The 23,382-nt window shown below is 48.6% G+C and overlaps 1 protein-coding gene across 11 annotated transcripts in view; it reads left to right on the top strand.

The window, feature by feature from the left end:
• LOC143323521 (serine/threonine-protein kinase BRSK2-like) overlaps positions 1–23,382 on the top strand; it is a 105,163-nt gene that overhangs the window by 9,162 nt on the left and 72,619 nt on the right. The window lies entirely within an intron of this gene.

Below are 23,382 nucleotides of genomic sequence, written 5' to 3' on the forward strand. Positions count from 1 at the left end.
CGATTTCACTTTGGAATTTCGGGGCGCCGAGGACGCGGCCGTGGGTGGAAAGTCCACTTAGGTACAACATCTTAATGATGTTTTCGCAGTTTACTCGTTAGCATTACCCATGAGCACCGGGGACGGACGGAGGCTGCGGTCCTCATTCCGCTTCCTGCTGTTTTAAGTGCTTTCGCTGCGGCAGGTCGCTCACACAGATGGCCCCGGCTCTGGAGGAAACCCTCCCTGCCTCAGAATCAGCGTCCAGTCCACACAGATGGCCCCGTGCAGATGAGCGGCGTCGCCTGGCGCCCGCACCCTCAGTGGAGCGTCCAATCATGTGCCATAATGAGATTACAGGGCGAGGGGACGGGGCGTGAGAAACTCCATTATCCTCACTTTACTGCTAGTGCTGGCAGGTACCGCTGCTCCCAGGTGTGTGTGTGTGTGTGTGTGTGTGTGTGTGTGTGTGTGTGTGTGTGTGTGTGTGTGATGGTATGGACGTCATAAATGACACAGTAAATCACAGTAATAAACAGTCTTGATACACACGTGTGCAAACCCACACGTACCATCACATGCCTCTGCAGCAGTGTGTGCATGGACAGTGTTCCTGGGCTTGTTCTGGTATCTTTGTGAGGACCAGTCTCAGTTTAAAGCCATTGTAGTGAGGACATTTCTGCATCGTGAGGACACTCTGGTCCTCACTGCTGACGACTGTTTTGGTTTGAAGGTTAACTTTGGGTCACGGTGACGTTCGCTGTTAGACGTTTAGTTGATGATGTCAACAAAGGTCCTCAAAAGTGTAAAAAGTAAAAAGACTGTGTGTGTGTGTGTGTGTGTGTGTGTGTGTGTGTGTGTGTGTGTGTGTGCACGCTCTGTTGCAGTGTTTTCAGGCAGCACTCTGTCTCTGTGACCTGCAGTGTGGTGTGATGCTGTTCGGCTGCAGTGCTGCATTACAGCAGCGCCTGGCTGCAGCCTCTCTGCAGTGTTCACACACACACACACACACACACACACACACACACACACACACACACACACGCACGTCAAAGGGGCCTTGGCTGTAATAAATTATTGTGAAACTCTTCCTGTGTTACATGGTGTAGCTATGGTTACGATGGTTGTGGTGTGTGTGAGTGTGCGTGTGTGTGTGTGTGTGTGGGGGAGCCCGCAGGTGTAAGTGGCGTACACGGCCGCGCCCACAGGTCACAGATGAGCAGATAAATGAATTACAGCGTGCTTCATTATTGGATGACAAACGCTCCTCCTGCTGGAGGCCTCAGCTAACGATGGCTCGTGTTTGTGGCAATGATTGTAAGTAACTTTTAGAAAACACCTTTTACGCGTTCAAACCTCGTTCTGTACGTTTTTCTGATGAACATCCTTTTAATCAGCTCTTCCCACAGTCGAGGGTGATGATGACAGAAACGGGTGGGTTTTACCTTAAACAGAAACGGTGCAGCGCGAATGATGTCACATGACTGCAGTAACACGTCAGCAGATGAACTGCTTTCACCGTGAAATGGTGAAAGCTCTGTGAGAGGATGAGGAGGGATCTGTGTTAGCCGTGACTCTCTGCTGCCACTGAGGGCCTCTGTCCTCTATGAGGAGACAATGGGAGTGTGGGCGGTGGGTGATGGTGGCGCCCCAGAACCTCCACCCCTGCTGGACTGGCCTTAATCTGCCACTAATCCGACCATCCAGTGTGAAGGAGACTCTGCTGCTTTTCAAACAAACAAGACAGGAAGCTGAGAGTTGGTGGAGCTGCTCACTGAGCGGCGTGAACGCTCGTCAGTCATGATCCAAAAACACGGGCGGATGTGTGTTTGTGTTTTGTTTTTTTTTTTAAGGAGTTCACGAACACTCCTCTAATTCTCTCCTTGTTTAGAAGAAATGCTCGAACGGTGTTTCATTTGGAAAGAGCTCTGTTAGCTTTGTAATGGAGGAGGAGGACGAGGGGTGACAGGAGGTCATGACCCTCATTACACCACCCGCCAGATGGCCCAACACCATGCTGTGTGTGCGTGTGTGTGCGCGCGTGTGTGTGTGTGTGTGTGTGTGTGTGTGTGTGTGCGTGTGTGTGTGTGCGTGCGTGTGTGTGTGTGTGTGTGTGTGTGTGCGTGTGTGTGTGTGTGTGTGTGTGTGTGTGTGTGCGGTTGTGGTTGAATGCAGACATTCAGTGCAAACCAGCGGATGACGCAGTGGAGACCCTCTAACCGAAGGGGGACGCACACTAAGTGTTCCATTTTCATTTTTTCAATGCTAAACTCTGATTGGTCAGTGAACGTATCCGGATGTCTGTTATTTCACGTTGAGCGTGAACACTTTTCTGCTCTTTGTGGTCAATCTGAGACGTCATCTTTGACTTTTGGAACACGTGTCGGCGATTTTTCAAATATTTTGATATGTTATCTTCATAATAGCGTAAAGACTCCTGAAGGATGGAGGCCAGTCCTCCAGAGTGTTTCCGTGTGTCGTCTTGTGTCTGAGTGTGTTTTGCTGCGGCGGCGTGAGAAGCAGGCTGACGTTCAGGCGGCGCTGCCTCGTGGTGATGTATTGATTGACTTCGCGTGTCTCGACTCGGTGCAGCCAAACATCCAGGAGCTACCAGTCCAACACTTCCTATGAACACCCCCCATTTACCACTGGGCACACACACACACACACACACTCACTCACACACACACACACACACACACACACACACACACGCACACACACTACCTTCATCACCAACTCCAGCTCATCACCTCTCTTCTGCTCAGCCTCTTCCTCTTCCTCTTCCTCTTCCTCTTCCTCTTCCCCGTCGTCTCTGTATTTCATTCCTCCCTGTCCTCGGGCACAGGCAGCTGGGTGGGGGGGTGAGGAGGTGGAGGGGGGGCAGCAAATCAAGTCAAGTTCCCTTACTTGACCCTGCTGATGCAGCCTTCATCCTTCAGGCTAACACTCCCCCCCCCCCCACACACACACACACAGACTCCCACAGTGCTGCTGGTGCTCGGCGAGGCCGCGGGGCTGCAGGGTCCGCCATGTGAAGTGAGCTCAGCACGCAGTCGGACACCAACTACAACCGAAAACTCTGTCTCACATACGTCAGGAAGAGGCTGCAGGCCGGCAGCTGACTGAGGAGACAGAAGGTGTAATGATAAAGGCACAGTGAAGGGTGTGTGTGTGTGTGTGTGTGTGTGTGTGTGTGTGTGTGTGTGTGTGTGTGTGTGTGTGGTGGATTTCCATGTGAAACAGAAAAACAAAATGTAACTGACTTTGCGGAGCTGACATCAAAATCCCGACATTCAAACAAACATTTTCTTGATTATATTTAACACAACATGTTTCCTTCAGGTCGTCAGATTAACACTGAATGCATCGAGCTGCGTTCATGGTTCCTCAGACAGAACGCGCAAAACAAGAGGTTCAGGAACGCATTACGATGCATGATAAGCATGATAAGGTGTGATATGTTGAGGTTTGACAGCAGCCCCGTGCGTCATGTGATGCGAGTCACAGAAAACGTTCATAGATCAGTGTTGAGTTTGCATCGACGCAGCAGAGAGAAGCTCAAATGATTATGTATCATTATTATTTTACACCGAGGTCTCAGGAGTGTTGCTGCTTCACTCTCGTCTCAGCGGACATAATTTGGACCGCGTCCATAACGCGCCTGTGTTCAGACCGATGGCTGAGCTGGTGGAGGGAGGCGGGGTTAGCGGGAGGAGGTCAGCTCCTCTGGACTCTCTGAGGAGGAAGCCGGAGAGGAGAGGAGAGCCTGAACCCGAGCTAAAAATACAAGCCAGCATCTCAGAGAGTCATACAGCCTCATTCAGCTCTGGACGGCTGCCAGCAGTGCTCGTCACACACACACACACACACACACACACACACACACACACACACACACACACACACACACACACACACACACGCCAGGCAGACAAAGACAACGCTGCGAGCTAAACTGGAAGTAGAGAGGCAGGTGGGCGGGGCAGAGAGGAGGATGGAGTGAAAGAGAGAGTGAGAGGGGGAGGGGCACGCATGGCGGAGGATGAATAAAAGCCAAGGGGGGAGGGGATGGAAGAACAGGGGAGGCAGGGAGGAGGAGGAGGAGGAGGAGGAGGAGGATGGGATGTGAAAACAGAAAGCTTGCAAAAAAAGACTAATAAGTTATGAAGGAAAAAGAGGAAGATGTGAAGAAGCTGATGATCAGAAACAAAGATGAAGACGAGAAAGAGAAAAAAAAGATGGCAGCTTTGTGACGAGCTGTCAGGACGCCTTGGCCGCCGTCCAAGTGTGAAAGCCGATCCAGCCGATGATGTAATCATTTGTAATTGGTCCCAATTATTCGTTAGGGGTTGACTGGCACTGCGGTGCGGCCAATTAGACGGCAGGGTGTGACAATGACACCAGGCTGGATGTTTGTGGGAGCTGCGTTAAACAGCCGCAGCTGGAAACATGGAGGCATCACGCATCGTCAGCCAATCACACGAGGCTGGTTCCTGCATTGCAGCATGCATTTCCTGGAGCGGCACAGGTGAAATATTTACCTGTTCGGATCAAACACATTGAGGCTTGCAGCTGTCTGACATGCTGCCTCATTTCATTCAGAAGCCAAAAGTTGGGACTTTTTGGTCGCTGCTGCTGCAACACAGCCGCCGTCTGGAAGGCTGATGCAGGGGGACGTCTTCTGCAGTCAGCGAGAAGTCTTCCTCTTCTGTCTTCACCTCTGCGACCTCCAGTTTGTGCCGCTGCGCTTCCTGTTGGAGGCTCACTGCTGATGACCGACCCCAACATTTCTTGAAGTCCTCTGCAGTCGAGTTGCTCTTGAACAACTGTCTGTTTGTGTTGGTGCTGCCCATCTGTCTCCACGCTCGCTCGCTCTCTGCCAGCTGCCGTCTGCATTCAGTACAGCCACAATTACTGGCGGCCAGAAGAGACGGCTCCTTGTGGCCCATTGATGCTCCTCGATGGGAGGTCAGTGCTAATTGGCCGGCGTCCTATCTGTCACACAATATGGGCCTTTCAACGTGGAAGCTGAGCTGTGATTAAGTTGCGGCTGTTTGGTTTTAATTTACACAAAGGGAGGCTCTCCAAGTACTCAATGGCCTCAAGTGGCCTGGATTCAGAGCGCCTTTGTTTGCTCTGATGATCTCCCATCTCGACACCAACGAGGAAGAGAGGGAACCTGCAGGACAGCATTTCTGTCGTCTGCTAACAGAACACACCAGTTTGTGTAATACTGTACTTTTTATTAACCTTAATCTTCCCGTCACTTAATCTAAATTTAAATTTAATCCCAACTCTTGATGTGATAGCTGGTCTGCTAACGTGAAGAGCTGCAGATGTTCGCACAAAAACACAAAGTCATGCATGGACGTCACCGTCAGTGACATGTTAAAGTATTGATGGTGTCTGACAAACATCCAGCAAAGTTCTGAACACTTTCCACTGCAGAGTCCTTTGAAACATCTTAAGACTTTAGAGTTTTTTAAGTAAATTCAAAGAAATAAAGGAGAGAAAATTTGGAATTTCAGATTATTACAAGAATAATTTGAAAGCATTTATTTATTATTATTATTATTTATTTATCTACAGTGTTTTGTTATGTGAATAAATGAAAGCTGTAAAAAAAAAGTTGGTGTCGGTGAACCTGCTGGAAATACAACCACCAAATATGGATTAATCCGCGTCTGAAAATAGTCCCCAACGAACTAGAGTGAGCAGCTGATTTATGAGCCTTTTTTAAAGATTTCCATCTTCAGTAGGAACCAGAGGGCTCGGACTGACGCACACAGGGCGGGTGGTGATGTCACGCCGGCCTCCTCCTTCAGGTTTTTCATAATGAAATGTCCAGCAAGCCTTCGTCCTGTCGACCCTGGTCGCCGGTCGCCGCCGAGGCTCGTGGACGTTCGCCCTCCGCCACGTCTTCCACACTGCGTGCCTTCGAGCTGATGGAGGAGGCTGCAGAGGAGATTGAGGAGGGCGGGAGCCGCAGGCGGCGAGGATTGCGGGTTGATAGAGAGAGACGGCGGGTTAAAGATGGAGGAATTTCTCGGGACTCGTATATCTGTCAGGGTGGGGTCGGGACAGGAGGGCGATGGATGCGTGGATGCTGCCGGCTTCGTCATCGGTCTGCCTCCGTCCTCTGTGTCAGTCCTGATGAAGGACGGGGTCCAGCTCCGCCTCCAGCGGGCTGAGATGGGCCTCCCTCACAGAGACTGTCACAGCCTGTGGATTCATCACCTTGTTGAAATATGAAGTGCGCGGGGCCATTTGGGAGGTAACTGACCTGCACCTCCTCTGCTCCGCTCACACTGGCCTGAAGCCCTTTGAAATGGGATTAGACTGGGATGGCTGCTCGCTGCAGTTGTTTTCACTGGTCGGATCATTTGTTGTGGCTCTCAGGCCACCCTCCTCTTCTTCTTCTTCTGTGGTTTTTGACAGCATGCAGGCTTGCAGGCATCATGACTCTTAGACAACAAATACAGTGTGAGTGCAAAGATTTTTCTGGGTTGTAGTTCAGTCGCTCTCGTGACAAACGACCATCTGTTGAGCTGCTGAGTTCTGACTTCAGTGTAAAACATTTCAAAGATGAATGAAACACGAATGAACCGTCATTTAGAAACAGGATGCTGAAGTATGTGGATTACTTCTGGCACCGTGAAGCTGGGAAACACATTTCTTTATGGAGCCGACTTTGTTCACGAGGGATCACACGTAGTCAAAACATGGCTGTCGGCTGTAGCATTAAGCTAACAAAGGAGAAAAGTACGCGGACAGGAGGACCGTGTGACTGTGTTAGCACTGTACCTTTAAATCACCTTTGACCTCCTTTTGGGCACTTTTACCTTGATGTGAAGCAGCGACTCTCAACCTTTTTGTCCCCAGCGTGGACATGAGACGCCTCCACCCCCTGTTGAATATCTCATGTTGGTAAAATCTGAATTTGCAGGATTCTGTGACGCTGTGGTTGTGTTGTACTCTAACCGTTCGGCTGCTGGGGCATGTCGAGGTACGTCGTCTGTCTCAGTTTGCTTATCGTTGTCTCGGGTGTCTGTGGTTTGACTCCCTCTTCGCTGCCTGTCGTCCATTGTCTCCTAATCTGTCCATCCCTCCGGTGTGTCAGAGACAGTCAGAGCGTCTATATTAACCAGACATACAGTCTGTCTTTTAAATGTATTTATTGCCTTTCGGAGCTGCAGACAGACGCACTGATGGCTTTGGGATGTTCTGCATGCTGACAGAGGCGAGTTGTAGTGGGTCATCTGACAGCAGTTCACACACACACACACACACACACACACACACACACAGGATTTGTGCGTCTCATTCAGCTGCGTCCAGGCTTCCCGCCGTCTGCCATTCACCCTGTCACAGCGAGGGGATCTGTGCTGGGCTGCCTGGCCGACGCACCAGGCTGAGGGGAGCAAAATTCGTGTTGTTGTTCAGTTGCACATTTTGAGCCATTTATTTTTAGCGTAGCAGATTCATGAATTCATAATCCGGGTGCTGTAGACAGAGCAGTTCTCAGCTGTCACATCAAGCGGATCCTGGGAGATTTATTGGTCTTCAGCTGATGTAAGCTGAATCCAGAGTGGATGAGTAGCAGCGTAATGACGTCTTGTCCACAGCGGCTTCACGCGGAGCATCAACAGTTCGTATCAACAAGTCTGTGAGCTGAGGTAACATCGTTTTCTGCTCCACTGCTTCCGTGGGCGAGGTGTGGTTAAGTGAAGGCGGCTGACGCTCGCCGCTGACGCTTTGGGGAAGATTATGGTCACAGCAGAACCAAAGCAACATGCTTTTACACTCGTCCATCCGTCCTCTGCGTCGATATTCGAGGATGCAGCAGGTCAGAAAGAGGAACCGTGGCTCGCTTTGACTCACCAGTGTCTCAGTTTCCAGCTGAGTCTTTACTGTTCGCCTCCACAACTGGTCGTAGCTTATTTAGATTTTTGTCTGGCTCCTAAAAATGTCTTCAGTTACTTCAATAAAACGTTCTGATCCAAGAAAATCAGCAGCAAACATTCAGTTTCATTTGATGCGTTTAGTTTTCCCACTTCAGGAATCTTACCCCTGATTTGTTCTGCAGTGACTTCGTTCACAGACCTGTTTCACCTCATTTACAGTCTTGCAGATCCTCTTTCTGTGTTCTGGTCTCGTATAACAGCAGTTTGCTCTCCATTGATTCAGATGAAGCAGTTAACAACAAATAGGAAACTTGAACGGATGGATGCTTCCAGCACTTTTTGCAGGCTAAATAATCCTTTTAATGCAGAATTGAACTAATGTGACTGATGTGTTTCGGTCTGAGTCACAGACTGGAGCGTCAGCAGAGACTCGTCTTCTTTCCATGCGGCGCAGTCTGCACGTCTTCTGTGTTTCTGTGTGTGTTGTTTGTGTGTGTTTGTGTGTGTGCGGGCGCTCGTTGTCCCCTGTGGCTCAGTCCTCTCTGGTGGAGGTGATTTAGGAGGAGCCATTAGAGGCAAAGCGACGTTAATCCATCCGACAGACTGGAGTGATAAAAGTTTCATTAAGCCATCGATCAGACGCCTCCGTCAGCGGGCGGAGGGGCCAGTTCAGCATGTTGCCACTCTGGAAACACCTGCGAAAGCCTGAATAATCAAGCTATGAACCTTTTTACAGCGGCGGCGGGCATGAGAGAGAACAAAGGGACGACTGAGAGGCTGTTTGCTGTTCAGTGGGTCGAGAGCTAGTTTAAAGAAGACGGATCATAAAGTGATGAAATCATGTATGTTCATGTTCACTTACACTCACTCTTAAAGCTTTAGACTTTAGACTTTAGACGTTAGGCTGCTTCTTTATTGATCCCAATCTGGGAAATTGTTTTGTTGCAGTAGCGATGAACAAAAAACACACAGACGACCAGAGAATAAGAATTTAAAACAGGAACAAGAAGTGACATAAAAATATATACAGAAAAGCAGCAATACAAGATAAATATATATATATATATATAATATAAATATAAATAAATGTTGTGCAATATTGCAGTAGTGCAGATAAAAATGTAAAGTATTTGTGTTGTGAGGTCGGTGGATTAAACCTTCAGTCTTAGCCTAAAGCAGTGCTGCGATGATTGAAACTGTCTTCAAGGCCTTAATCTGATCATCTTGATCAGTGTGAAGTAAAGCAGAGCGTCAGTGTCGCACTTTTACTCTCATTCATTTGTTCTGTGCAGGTCGCTTTTCACCGAGCTGAACGTTTGACATACCGAGCACATGTTTCCGTCCAGTGGAGTGCTGACAGTAGGTCCATCTGAACCGGCTCGTTGGGCCTTGATGAAAACGTGCTGACTCTGCTCTGAGAGGCTCTCGGCTCTCAGTTCGTCCTTTTCACGTCGACGTTTTTACAATAACGCATCAACACCTTTTGTTTAGCCAAGTTTAAGTTTCCGTACATGAGTGTTATGTCTTTGTGGAGAATAAAGTGAAGCTGATCAGGGCTTCAGTATCGTGTTCTCCTGGGGTTCAGTACTGAGGACCTGGTCTGCATCTGAAGTGGTTCCAAACTTATAAGAGATTCAGTAAGAAATGTGTTGGATTTCCACTCATCAGCTCTTTCAGTTCATCCAGAGAGAGGAGGAGAGACGCTGATCCTCCGTCAGGTGGTTCAGGTCTGATCAGGACCCTCATGGGCGCCGTCCTTTGGAGGTCTCTGTTCTTATATTGTCAGAATCAAATCAATCAGTTTCTCACAAACTGTTAATCCGGATCAGGTAAACTGCTCTTACTGCGTTCAGTCCATCAGCATGTTTCTCCACAGCAGTCTGGTTTTCGTGGTACTGCGTCAGCTGGTCGATGTCAGCCGTCACGGCGTCTTTAAAATCGTCATCACAGAGCGCAGATGGGAAAGTCTGCCTGTTTTTATGTCTTTGGATTGAACCATGTGTGACGTGAAGCTGTACAGCTGGTGGCAGTGAACGTGTTGTATGGAAGGTCAGCTGCGCTCAGCCAAGTTACAGCCAACAGGAAATTGCTGACAGAGCGAGAGGAAGTAGGAAGAACCTAATTGGCAGTTAGCCGCCTGCGGGCTTCTGGAGAGATGAGTTTACCTCCCTGGTGAGTTTCCTCATCTCCTCACAGCTGGAGAGTCTCATAGCAGATCCGTCAATGCGCGTTGTCAGGCTGACGGCGCTCTGCGCACTCTTCATCGCGTGTACAGTGATGCCAGCGCTCGTCAGATGATTGGACGAGAGGCAGAGCTGAGGAAATTGTTCACATTTGTGCCAGTAGGTCACAGACATTACAGAGCTACACAACATGGCCAAAAGTATGCGGACACCCCTATTCAAACACTTGAAAGTACTTTACTTTAACGTAGCAGCAGCGTTGGGATGAACCCGGACTGTTGGCAGACCTGGTCACCCCGCAGCAGGTTCAGCATCTGGTGCGAAGCCTGAAACCAGACGAGTGGAGGCCGCGTCACGTGTTCAGCTGGTATTCATGGGAACGGTGTTTGGGTGTCCACATTTTTCTGGCCATATGTATTCTATGAACTGAAGCATTCCTCTCAGCTAATTCTTGTTGAGACACCAAACATATAAACCAAAATGTTTGTGTTCTTCATGTCAGTATTTCACTGAGAATCCTTTGTCTCATTTCATCTCACGTTGTTTTCTCATTGCACTGGTTCAGCTCGTCATTACCGCAGCAGCCCTGCAGCCAAGCAGCCGTCCTGCAGTCACACATCTATAATGAATAAATGATAACTTATTCTCTGAGAGTGCAGTTTCCCTGGAGCTGCTGCTGCTGATTTAAAGCCCAGATTCTGACCTAAAGCCAGTTTATGTTGCCGTCCTGTTTATTGTTGCTGCAATCTTTAATCTCCATACATGCGCTGATGTAGTATTCAAACTGTCGCAGGTATTAGCAGGAAGATATTTGTCACGCTCGGGCGCCTGTGGTTTGGCTCGCTGATATTGGGGCTCGGCGAGACGCGAGCGCTTGAGGCAGCAGTAAAGAGATTTTCCGCCTGAGATGTTCAATAAAATGATATCATAGCTGGGTTTTAAATGAGAACAATAAATGACCCTTTCATTACGGCCAGATTGGACTGCAAGTGGAGTTACCAAAGAGGGATTTGAATGTTATTTTAATGATTTTTAAATATATGGATGAGCGAGTCTCCCTGTCCGAGGATGACGTCCTGTTCCAGTTCAGACGGGCAGGCTGCCCCCCCCCGGCCCCCCCGGCCTCCCCGGCCCCCCATCCTAAGAACAGTGACTGTAAATGGATTATTGAGTGAGCTGTCAGCAGATGTTTGGACCAAATACACAGTAAAAACAGAGCAGTGTGTGATCATTTCTGTCTGTTGTGTCTTGCTCCAGCTCAGCGTCCCTGTACGTCCCCTCTCTGAGCATTAATAATAATAATAATGATAATGATAATAATTCATGCAGGTGGTTTGCCTTGATGCTGGTCTTACGTTGCGTAACTGCCCAGCACAGCTCAGTTCAGGGTGCAGCTCATCGTGATGGTTGTGTAAGTGTGCAGTGCTTGTTTCTGTCATTTACCTGAAAGCAGCTTCTGACTGCATAAAAACATGCATGTGATGTTTGGCCGCCTGCTCTGTAAGATGAAGGCATGAACACACGAAGCAGACGCATGCGTGTGAAGTTGTTTTGAGGATTCTGCCTTCAGTAGAACACCAGACCTTCCTTTTCTGGTCGGATGACTTACATTCTAGTCTACGTGAACGTATTCAGGACATGCTGTTACAGATGAACCTCCTCCTGAGCTCCTCTGACCTAAATGATCTCCTCCAGGAGATCTGCTGCAGCACACAGGTGGAATGAGAGGACTGCAGCCAAGAGGCCACCAAACACGGAATCCTTCCTGTGTGCTTTGACTCAGTATCTCCAGCTTCCACAGTTCGTGCACGTCTTTTTCCTCCATGAAAACGAGCTCGTCGTAGTTCAGAGGCAGTTCGGATTTTCAGCAGATCGTCACTTCTGCAGACTCGTGCAGCCTCGGCTGCGTAGCTCGCCGTCTTTTTGAGATGCGTAGCTCGCCGGGTGGAGCACGGTTGCAGGCTGTTGGCTCTCGCAGCAGGAGGAGGACTGCAGCAGTGTGTGTGTGGAGGAGGCCGTGTAGCTCCCAGCTAGCTCCCCCCTTTATCATCCCCCCCAGAGAGTTAAGAGGGAGCCAAACAGGAACACCGGCACCGCTGTGCCTTCAGCCTCCAACTGCACTTTAATGTTTTTTCTTGGGTTCTTTGGAGACAGAGCACTGATGTAATGCTTTGACGTCAGCGGTGAGTTTGCTGCGCTCTGAGAGACGCTAAGACGAAGACAGCTCACCGTCTCGTTAATGCTCCTCGGTGGAGTCTGAGGTTCGTGTGCTCCTCACTGTTCTTAAAGCAAAACTCCATGTTTAACACGTCCTGAAAGCTGTGACGATGAAGACACAGGAGTCACTGCTCAAACAGCAGTATGAAAACTCTCTCAAACACTCATCTTTACTTCATCTTTGACCAGATAGTTCTCGATTTAAATCATGATTTTGTCAGTTTTACTCAGCTACAGCAACACTTTTCCTCTTGTTACATGAAAAACAGGGTTTGTTTATATTGTACCAGTGTTAGTTGTTGTATTAACTCTAGTTTTGAAGAATTCTGAACAATAGCAACAAGTCTGTCATCAGTTTCCTCTTATTCAGAGCAGAAGGAAGAATCAAGGTGCTGAAGTCAGCACCATGTCCGTCATCCATTAGACGTCTGACGTCCTGTTCTTCCTGTAGTGAGGACACAGTTTCACACAGTCGCACGTTAAAGTGGTCAAACTGGTTCCTACGTTTGCACCACGTGGCTGTGGAGCAGTGCAGCAGGAGATGAAGGTGCCCGTGATGACCCACAGCGCCGACTGCAGATATTATATCTGAAATGAAACGATGACTTTGAGGTTAAAGTGCTGCTTTCAGCCTCAGTTTAAAAGTGCTAATATCTGCACTAGCATCTCTGCAAAGTTCAGGCCTCTGCAGAGTGTGAAGTGAAGTGCACTTAAACCAGTGGACTGGACGGACAGAAGGACAACTACACGTACACCATGCCCAAGAAAAGCTCCCAGCAGGTTCATTTATTACGGCTCTATTATGGTTTTAGTTGTATATTCCGTCATGCTTTGTACCTGGATGACACTGTGAGATCTGTTTGTCCTCGTAGCTTCCTGATTTGACACGCTAACACCACCTTACGTGATGTCTGTGTGCTGAAGTGAGAGTTGTCTCTGTGATACCTGAAGACACGAGCCGTCTCAGGCGGTCGGATCAGTCCCAGGGTCGTTTCTCCTGCCGGCTTTCCCGGGATTACCGAGTGCAGGGTTCCACCTCGAGGGGCGTATCTGGAGACTGCAGCCGTGTACAGTATGTGGCGGGGGGCTGGGGGAGCAAATATGGAGGCCAGAGTGGAGGATCTTTTGTTTATGTAGGGATTTGCTTGGTCTCCACCTATGTGCAGAAAGGATTGGAGCAGGATGAAGCCCCCTCTCACTTTATCTCCCCCACGTCCCTTTTCCTTCCACCCGTCGTTGCAGTCGTGGTGGGATGGGATATGGAGCAGTGACAGCTTAACCCCAACCCCCACCTCCACCACACAGATGCCGCACGTCTGCAGCAGCTCCAAAACCCCCTAAACCCCCTTCCTCATAAACCCCCTTCATCGCTCTGCGGATGAACTCGTGCTCCACTTTTCCATCAATTCAGGCTCAGACTTTGGGGAATCCTCTTGTGTCTGTTGTGAGGCTGCCGTATATTGAAACACGGAGAGAAAAGAGGGATTCATCTTCCAGAACACGACAATTTTCATGAAGGGACGTAGAAGCGTGATGTGTTTTGGAGGCTCGCAGTCAGTTCCGTTCCCTGAAGACGAAGGAAGAGGCTTCGGGCTCTTTTATAAACATATTGCTGCTAATGAAAGGCTCCACTTTTAGCACACAAACATGGCGGATTAGCGGCGTGTCCCACTTTTGTGCAGATGAACGTCATATTTGTCAACAGCAGCCCAGTTGTGTCAGTGGAAGGACTGATGATCGGAGCAGCTGATGGATGAAATACCGTAACGCTGGTGTGTGTGTGCACTCAGACGGGATGCTAGCGGTCTGTCTGCCTGAGCGCTGCAGTCAGCGGGCTCCTCGCCGTCAGGCAGACGGCCCGCGAGCGGCAGCCCGCGGAGGCCTTTGATTGCGCCTCGGCGCCGTGCAGAGGTTTGGCCTCGGCCCACGGAGGCTCGCAGCTCAGCCCCTCGGCTCTCGCGGCAGCATCACATGTTACACACTGAGACACAAAGACGGGCTGGCGGGATAAACCTCGCTTTGTGTGGCGTTTAGACCGATAAGAAAAGGAGAAGGAGTGAAAGGAGAGCAGGCAGACGTTCACCGTCATCTCTTTATTTCTGCTGGTTTCCTGCTGAGAGTCCTGCTTCTTTACTGAAACCTGGTCCAGACCAGATCCCAGAGGATAAGCCTGTCGCGTCCCTCGACTTTTCCTCTAGCGCCACCATCAGGTCAATGTGTGAGTTTGTCCAGAACTTTGTTTTATGACTAAATATCTGCAACACAGAAGAGATTCCCATCAGCCTCAGCTTTGTGAAGGGCCAATGTAAGCTAACATGCTAATGCTAACATTGCCCGCTAAGCCTTGTGGCGTGTTAGCATTCAGCTCAAATATTACCAGTTGTAGTAGTAGTAGTAGCAGTTGTAGTAGTAATAGTAATAGCAGTAGATGTTGGTGGAGTAATGAGTGGTACCACTACATATTTGCAGTAGTAGTTGAAGGAGTAGGAAACAGAAGTAGTAGTGCTACTAGTGATGAATTGATAATATTTGTAGGATTGCTGTGGTTATACTTACTTGTCTGTTACAACAGTGCAGTACAGTAGCAGTAACATAGTATTACTGACAGTAGTGTACTGTATGTAGTGCTAGTAGTTTGACTGTTGTTAGCAGCAGCTGTAGTTGCAGTACTGTCATACCGGTACCATTAATAGTGTTGTAGTATCATATTTCATTATTAACAGTATTACTCCGTGTATTGTATGTAGTAGTAATAGTAATGTAGTAATATCATGTATAATTAGATGCACTAACACTAGATATAGTATTTGCAGTATTAGTTCTGTACCTGCAGTATAGAGTAGCAGTAGTAGTAGTAGTAGTGGAAGTATCATGTATTATCAGTAACACTACCACTGTGTTGAGTACTTGCAGTACTCTGAGTTGTGTACCTGCAGTATAGTTGCAGTAGTAGCAGTAGCAGTAGTGTGATGCATCGTCAGTAACAGTACCGCTGTGTGGAGTACTCGCAGTACTCCGTGTACCTGCCGGCTGGGCTGCAGTGGAGGAGGAGCTGTCCGCGGTGCTGAAGCAGCAGACTGCAGTCAGTCTCTGCTGCATTGGGAGCTCAGTGGCTCCTTATCTAACCTTCAGCACTCAGAGACAAAGGAGCCGCTGGGAGCAGCCGCTAATTTGAAATGGCCGGAGTGATTCGTGTCAGCAGGCTGCGAACGTGAACGACGACCCGGAGAATCATCCGCGTTTAAAGCCAGCGCTTCTTTGATCTACTGGGAGCCTCAGGAGCCCAGAACTCCAAATCAGCCCGTCTGAAAACAACAGACAAACACACACACAAACACACACACACACACACACGTACGCACACTTCACTTCAGCCTCTGGGCTGTAATTCGTCTTGTGCCATCCTGTCCTTGGAGATTGGGGAGTATTTATGTAGATTATTGCTGGAAAGTAGGTGAATGTTGTGGGGCTGCACCTAATACAGGCGCCATCAGCTGCCTCCGAGTTGACTGGAGTCTTGAAGCCAATCAGGGATAGTGAGGGCTGTACATACACACGGAGCTGTGTGTGCGTGTGTGTGTGTGTGTGTGTGTGTGTGTGTGTGTGTGTGTGTGTGTGTGTGTATTTGCTGGTGTCTTTTTGGGGGATGGGGTTTTACTCTGCCAGTATCCCATCTGGCCTTTTTACTGTATTCTCCCAGTCTGAGCTTTAATTGGACCAGGCGTCGGAGTGAGCAGCTCTTCCTCATGGAGTCAGCAAAACAACCCGAGTCGTCATCTCCCAGAATCCCCCTGTCCACGCTGTGTTTTAAGAGTCTTTATCGGGCCGTACTCACACATTCTGAATGGTTTTACTCATGTCGCTGCCTCATTGCCCCAGTGTCTTCGTTTACGAGCTTCACAGTATCCAGTAAAGCCCCCTGTAACGCACAGAGGAGCCACGTCGTTGGACTCGCTCCTGGTTCTGCCCGGGCCTTAAATGTCAGCCTCTCTGCACCATCTCCAGATTAAATTTGATTGAGACATTTAGCAGAAAAGGGAAAAAAAGCTCTCTGACCTTTCCGAAGCCTTTTCCCCCACAGAATAGAGTGTTTTCAGCAGACAAACACTGAAGTAAACACATAATCGAATATGTAGCGATGCCTATCTGTCTCTAATAGCGTTTCTCTAAATGTCATTTCGGCGGTAAACTGGAAGGCTGCTCGCTCGCTCTCCTCCTGCGTTCGATGGTGTTTCAGATAAGTTAGCGCTGTTATCGCGGCTTCCTCTAACAGAAACATCGCGCAGGTTGAAGATCAGATGTGTTCGTCCCTCACACTCAGTCATGTTGTCTGAAACTGATGTGGGCCACAGGAACCAGGTTCTGACAGCACCTCCTTAATTTCATCATGACCCGCATGAGTCCTTAAAGGGATGATCAAGCCAACTGAAGTGTATAAATACACACAGTATTCACTCAGTGTAGACTGAGAGCAGTCTGAGTCCACTGATTTCATAAACCCCTGAGTACTTCATGTACTCCATGTACTACTGTGTATTTGTTGTCATCCAGGCGAGCCAACCGTAAACCATGGAAGCCTGTTAAAGGGTCCCTTCAAAGACCTCTAACAACACGTGTGCCTTTAAGAGCAGTGAGCATGTTACAGGTGAAACATATGAAAACTGAACTGTTTGAAATGTGATAAATTCACTTTTTATCACCTTTTCATTTGTATTTTCACTGCAGAGTGCGTCCTTTAAAGCTGTGTTAGTGATGTTTTTGGCCACTTGGGGGCAGCAGAGTAACCCGTAAACATCGTCTGTACATGCAGCAGCGTTGTTTGGCGAACACGTTAGCGAACAGTGGTGCTCAGACACAGAGGAAGATGATCATCCAGTCGTGTTTGTCACCTGATGACGTCCAGCTTTCGCCCTCCTTTAAGCTCAGGTTTGGTCTCTGCTCTCTCCTCACAGCAGCGTCTGCTCTCTTCAGCTGCTACACCTTCCTCTTTCCTCTTCACCAGCTGATCTCTGAGTGCGTCTGTCTGCTGTTCGCTGCTCAGCAGGGAGTCTGCAGCGGGTCTTCAGAGCCTGTTGACAGTAACTGTGCAAAAAGCGGGAGTTAAAGGAGGCTGCAAAGCATCATGGGGCTGCAGAGTCGGTCTCAACTCTCTGTAGATTCCCTGCGTGGACACCTTTCACTTTGCACAGAGTGATTTTTCATCTGTTTTGAGCTTTAAACAATTCGAGTCTAAGCGAAAACAAAATGCGTGCAGTGATATCCGGATGAACGTCTTTGTAGTCATTAAATATTGATGTAGAATTTTCTCGAAACGTTCGATTTCATCATCTTCTTTTGTGCTCTGTTGTTTTAATTACCGCGCTGCAGACGTGTCTCTTCTAATCTTCTGTCACAAACAAGCTCTGACACGGTTGCAGCAGCAGACAATGAAATCCAGCAGTCAGACCAAAATGCGATCGTTTGTTCCTCCTCAAAGCGGCGAGCCTCCTGTCAGGCTGAATGGCGGCGCACAGTGTCCTGAACACTGTTAATGGGCATATTTGCAGGGAGGAGGAGGAGGGGGATTTCTTTTTTTAGGACTAGATAATAAAGGTGGAGGGAGGAGGAGAGGGGGATGAGCTCATAGCTGCAGACGTCAGGCAGGATGCTTTGTTGCTCTGCTGGTGGCAGAATTGTCACTTTAAAGGAAAATACTGATGCGGTTTGGAGCTGCGGCTTCTGTCCGCTCGTACTTCTCATCAGCAGCACGTCGTTCAGACACTTTTTATTTAGTCAGAACGTATCAGACAGAGCCTGAACTCATCGGCTCAGACTGAAGTGAAGGAGCCTCCAGTTTGGCCCAGTGAGGCTGAAATGTTCATCACACAGCACAACACCACTCACATCTGCTGGTAGTTTATGTCTTTGATACTGACAAAAAATGTCCTGAAAAGACCAAAACCAACGATGTGAGTCTGTCTCTGAGTGCTTCAAGCCTGTCGGCTCCCGCTGAAGATGAAAATCTATAAAAACCTCACAAACATGGAGTTTAATTCCCTAAATCAGCTGCTCCCTGCAGCTCTGATCCGTCCAACAGGAGGAAATACGTTGCATTTGTTGGGGACTATTTTCAGCGGCGGAGTAATCCACATTTGGTGCTTTAGTGAGTGTTTGTGAGCAGCAGCGTGGAGCTCTGTGGCTCAGAGGAAGAAGATTATTAATCAGTTCATGGTTGGTTTGGATCTGCACATGATGAAGAACTCTGACCTTAAATGATTGTTTGGTTCTAATTCAGCTCAGAGTGAAAATAAACGTGTTCTTAACTTCACAGTGACAAACGTTTCCACACACTGAAGGTTGTGTTATAAAACTTAAACTTTCTGTGTGTCCGCTGTAGTTTATGTTAATGTCAGCGTAGCTTCCCCTCACCCTCCTCTTCATCATCCATCCATCCAAAGGAGGAAGGATTCCCTCCGCTTCGCTTCCTTTTTCCTTTTTTCCACCTCCTTTTTTGAGTCTTAGTATCTGTTCAGACGGGATGATCCCTTGACTCATCAGGCTTTATTATTATCAACTCTTGTATGGGATTAAACAAAGCGGAGGACGTCCGTCCTCCTCCTCCTCCTCCTCCTCCTCCTCCTCCTCCTCCTCCTCTCAGCGCCGTCAGCTCCCGTTGTCTTCTTGCCCTCCTCTCTGCTCTTTGTATGTTTCTCTTTCAGTCTTTATCCTTTTCGTTCTATCGCTCTCATCTCTTTCTCCTCTCCTCCTCTGGGAGCAGAGAGGAAATGAGAGGGGGTGAGGTAATTAATCTGCATTCAGTGTGTGAGACTGTGTGTGTGTGTGTGTGTGTGTGTGTGTGTGTGTGTGTGTGTGTGTGTGTGTGTGCGTGTGGGAAGCTCCTCTTCTTTCATGCGTTTGTGTTGCTCGGCTCCATGTTTCCTGTTTTCCTGTTGCCTCTCATGTCTGGCTGCTGCGCTCACACAAACACACGTCTCCTCTCACTTTCTGTCACATCACAAACGTTTGAATAGATCCTGTAAACTGATCTGATTCTCTGGCTCTGAATCATCTTTCTGTCCTTCAGCAACAACAAAGTAACTTCCTGTTTTCACAATAAAATGATGCATCACGTAACAAGAAGTTCCTGTGATACTCAGTCAGAGCTGAACACACAGACATTATGCACATTAACCTGCTCAGACATGGTAGAAAGAGGCCGGCGTCTCCACGTTTCCATGTTTTCTTCACTGCTTGTTTCCTGCACCTCTGTGCTTCCAGTGCCAGCAGGAACTGCAGGTAACCGACGCAGCATCACTGACTCTGATGAGTCAGCAAAATGGAAACGAGTTGAGGCTTTAGCCAAACGGGACTCGGCTTTAGCCAGCAGCTAACGCTCTGTCTCCTTCCAGGAGGAAGAGGATGAGCTGTGTCGAAGGCTCGGGATGTTATTAACGCATTAGTTTAGGAACAAGACACACACGAAGGTCTTAAAATGACGGTTCGTCGCAGTGAGTCTCTGGACGAGCTGATGAATCAGGATCCACCTTCAGGCCCCTCTCATGACATTTATGGTATTTTAGTACTGCATGTTTTGAATGAACATGTTTCAGCTAAATTAGCACAAACCAGCTGAACCGCAGTCAGACTGGAGCTTTGTGGCCCCTGGAACTTTGTGGCCCCTGGAGCTTTGTGGCCCCTGGAGTTCTGGGGCCTTGGGGCCGCAGCCTGCTTTGGTGATCTAGAAGCCGCGAACATGTTCAAATCTGACTGAAACGCCTTTAATGCCTCTGTAAGCGAGTAATGCTGAATACTCCTCTCCTCCCCTTTCCTTTCCTTTGCTTTCATTTCCTTTCTTCTCCTCTCCTTTCCTCTCCCCTCCTCTCCTTACCTGTCCCCTCCTTTCCTCTACTTTCCTCTCCTCTGCTCTCCTTTCCTTTCCTTTCCTTTCCTTTCCTTTCCTCTCCTCTTCTCTCCTTTCCTTTCCTTTCCTTTCCTCTCCCCTCCTCTCCTTACCTCTCCCCTCCTTTCCTCTCCTCTCCTCTACTTTCTTTTCCTTTCCTCTCCTCTCCTCTCCTTTCCTTTCCTTTCCTTTCCTTTCCTTTCCTTTCCTTTCCTTTCCTCTCCTCTCCTTACCTCTCCCCTCCTTTCCTCTCTTCTCCTCTCCTTTTGTGTCCTCTCCTCTCCTCTCCTTTCCTTTCCTTTCCTTTCCTCTCCTCTCCTTACCTCTCCCCTCCTTTCCTCTCCTCTCCTCTCCTTTTGTGTCCTCTCCTCTCCTCTCCTCTCCTCTCCTTTCCTTTCCTTTCCTTTCCTCTCCTCTCCTCTCCTCTCCATTCCTTTCCTTTCCTTTCCTTTCCATTCCATTCCTTTCCTTTCCTTTCCTCTCCCCTCTCCTCTTCTCCTCCTCTGTTCTTTGCTCTCATTCTATCAGTCTAGCGAGGAGACGCAGCTCAGCATGAGTCATAGCTCCGAGCTCCTCCCTCTCTGTATCCTCCTGTTTTACGGCTTCTTCGGTCAGATCCATAAATAAACTCGATCTATGACAGCAGCGTCACGTCTCCTTTAAACAGATCCACTCAGGTCTGAATCTGACGAACCGTCATAGCTTCCTTCACCCTGTTCGCCCTCCTCCTCCTCCTCCTCCTCCTCCTCCTCCTCCTCCTCCTCCTCCTCCCTCTCTCTCTGTAAGTCTATCTGTCTCTGTTACGTCGGGTTATTTGGTTAAAGTGACAGTGCGTCTCCCTCTCCTCGTTCTCTGCTGTGGGAAGCGCTCCACCAATCAGATTACCATCGATCGGACATTCTCAGAGATGAGCGGGCGAGAAGAGGTCTTCATCTCGGCCGTCCTCTTCCTCCGATCGTCACGTTTATTCCCTCTGATTTCCCTTCAAACCTCCCGATGCTCTCAAAGTGGAGGTTATATCATACCAGCCACGTCCTGCCTCATCTGAGTGCCTGAGTCCTTTTAGTTCAGTTACGTAAATCCGACCAATTAAAACACGCTTCTTTGGCCCGTGGTCACGGAGCTGCCAAGTCATAATTAGCGGATCAGACATCCGCTTCGCTCGGCGTTACAGTACGGGCGTGTGATGAGCTCCGGTCTGCAGACGGACCGGGCTGGCTGTTGCCTGGTCACATGGTGCAGAGATAAATCTGCTGGTGCTTTCATGGTCCTCAGAGATGGTGTATTTATAGGTCTGCCTTCATTTCTCAACAAGACTGTGGTGAGGGAAGTCCTCCATGACTGATTTCTTCCTCTCTCCTCACATTACAGACTGAAAGTTTTACAGATGAGCGCTGCAGCTGCACATGAAACGATCGGGAAGCCTGGACGTTAATGTGCTGCCTGATCGTTTATGTTCACATGTTTATTCATGTGATCTGTATGTTGTTTTGTGTTTGCATGATCGACTCGTAGGATTTAACGTTAGGAGCGAGTGAGGTTTTCAGAGGACGTCTCTGCACCTGCGCCTCGACACGCAGCCGCTGACAGATACTGCACATAAGATAAACACAAAGCCAGTAAAAGGAAAATCTAATTGATTTTGGGTGCTTGAACCCTTTTTCTACTCTTTGTCTTTGGTTGGGTGCATTTTCTTCTTCTGCTCCGTTATCGTGTTGCTCTTACAGCCTCCACGCTCCTGGTTTCAGTCTTTCCACCTGATTTTAGCTGCAGGGTTCGAGTGTTACGACGATCAGGTCTGCCTCAGTCTGCTGTGAGTTCATGCTGGGTGGGGTTGAGCTCAGGACTTCAGAAGCTCGCCTGTGGGTGACGTGTTAGACGTAACATCCAGCGTGTCTTTGAGTCCAGTTCCAGCCTCGGCTCTGGGTCGTACCTCTCCTCACGCAGACGAGCTGGAGTCCGCCGCTTCCTGTCCAGCGTCATGAGAAGAAGTGATGCTGTTCCTGCTCTGCTGGCTTGTTTTCGTCCCGCCGACAGTGGAGTCATTGTGAGCTGCAGTATGTCGGGAGATGGCGGCGGCGGCGGTGACGCCTACACGCCGACTCAAACTGCACATTCCTCACAAAACAGGAGACAGCAGCCCTGAAGACAACAGCGAGTCACCAGCAACACTCTCTCCTCCTTTTTCTCACTTTCTCACCAGCTGAAATCTGCTGACCTTGGCGGATCCTCCGTCACTTCAGTCTGAGCTTCTCGTTAGCGTCAAAGCATCCTGCTGAAGCTTCCTCAGGCAGGATACTGAATCCTTACCAGCTGTCAGAGTCACCGTCCTGTCAACTGACCTAAACCCAACATAATCTGTTATCATGGCTGTCGCTGAACACTTGGATGTGATCTGAATGAAACCAAACCATGAACTGTCTCAGTCTGGTCTTCAGGAAACACCTCAGATGTTTTTGAGCTGATTCTGCATTTGTTTGTGTTTTACGACACACTCAAACGTCTCATTTCACTTATGATCAGTTTGTCACAGTTAACATGACTTCTCTCAGTGATGCAGATGGAAAATGGTTCTCCAAAAACAAGTTCTCCAAATGAAATGAGAGACGAGCGGCATCATAAATCACTGCTGCAAGAACAAGCATGTTTTTATCATGTGACAGGGCTGTGTTAGGGGCTGTTTATGCTCAGCACAGTTAATGTTTTTGGTTGAAATTCATGTCATTTTTGTGTTATTTTAATTAATTTTATTAGCCTCTTTGCTGTTCTAGGGCTGCGTAACTTAAATTCGTAACATGTGTGTATAAATCAACGTGCTTTGACCACTTTTTTCTGTTTGATTTCTTGCCTTGGTTTGAAAACCAGAATCGTAGATCTGGAGTTACCTCACAGTCCCGCTCACAGCATCTGTTACACAGTTCACTCTCGGAGGTGAATCCTTCCTGTTGACCTTCACCAATCTGCTTGTTAATTCTTCCACAAAATGTCTTGTTGAGCAAGTGATGAAAGAAATCATCAGGCTGCTGGAAAGAAAAGCTCCTGCTTTTGTCTCACCAAAGAAAGAAGACAAAAGAGGTGGAGAGAAAATGTGATGATGGAGAGGATATGTATGAAAGACTCATCCTGAGCATCGGCGGGGCGTTTCAAAGGGCGATCCGTCAAGAGAAGGGCGAGCGTATGAAAGAGCAGCTAAAAATAGTAGAGTGTCTCTGAAGAC

This window comes from Chaetodon auriga, chromosome 1 (assembly GCF_051107435.1).
Source record: "Chaetodon auriga isolate fChaAug3 chromosome 1, fChaAug3.hap1, whole genome shotgun sequence".
Classification (NCBI taxonomy): domain Eukaryota; kingdom Metazoa; phylum Chordata; class Actinopteri; order Chaetodontiformes; family Chaetodontidae; genus Chaetodon; species Chaetodon auriga.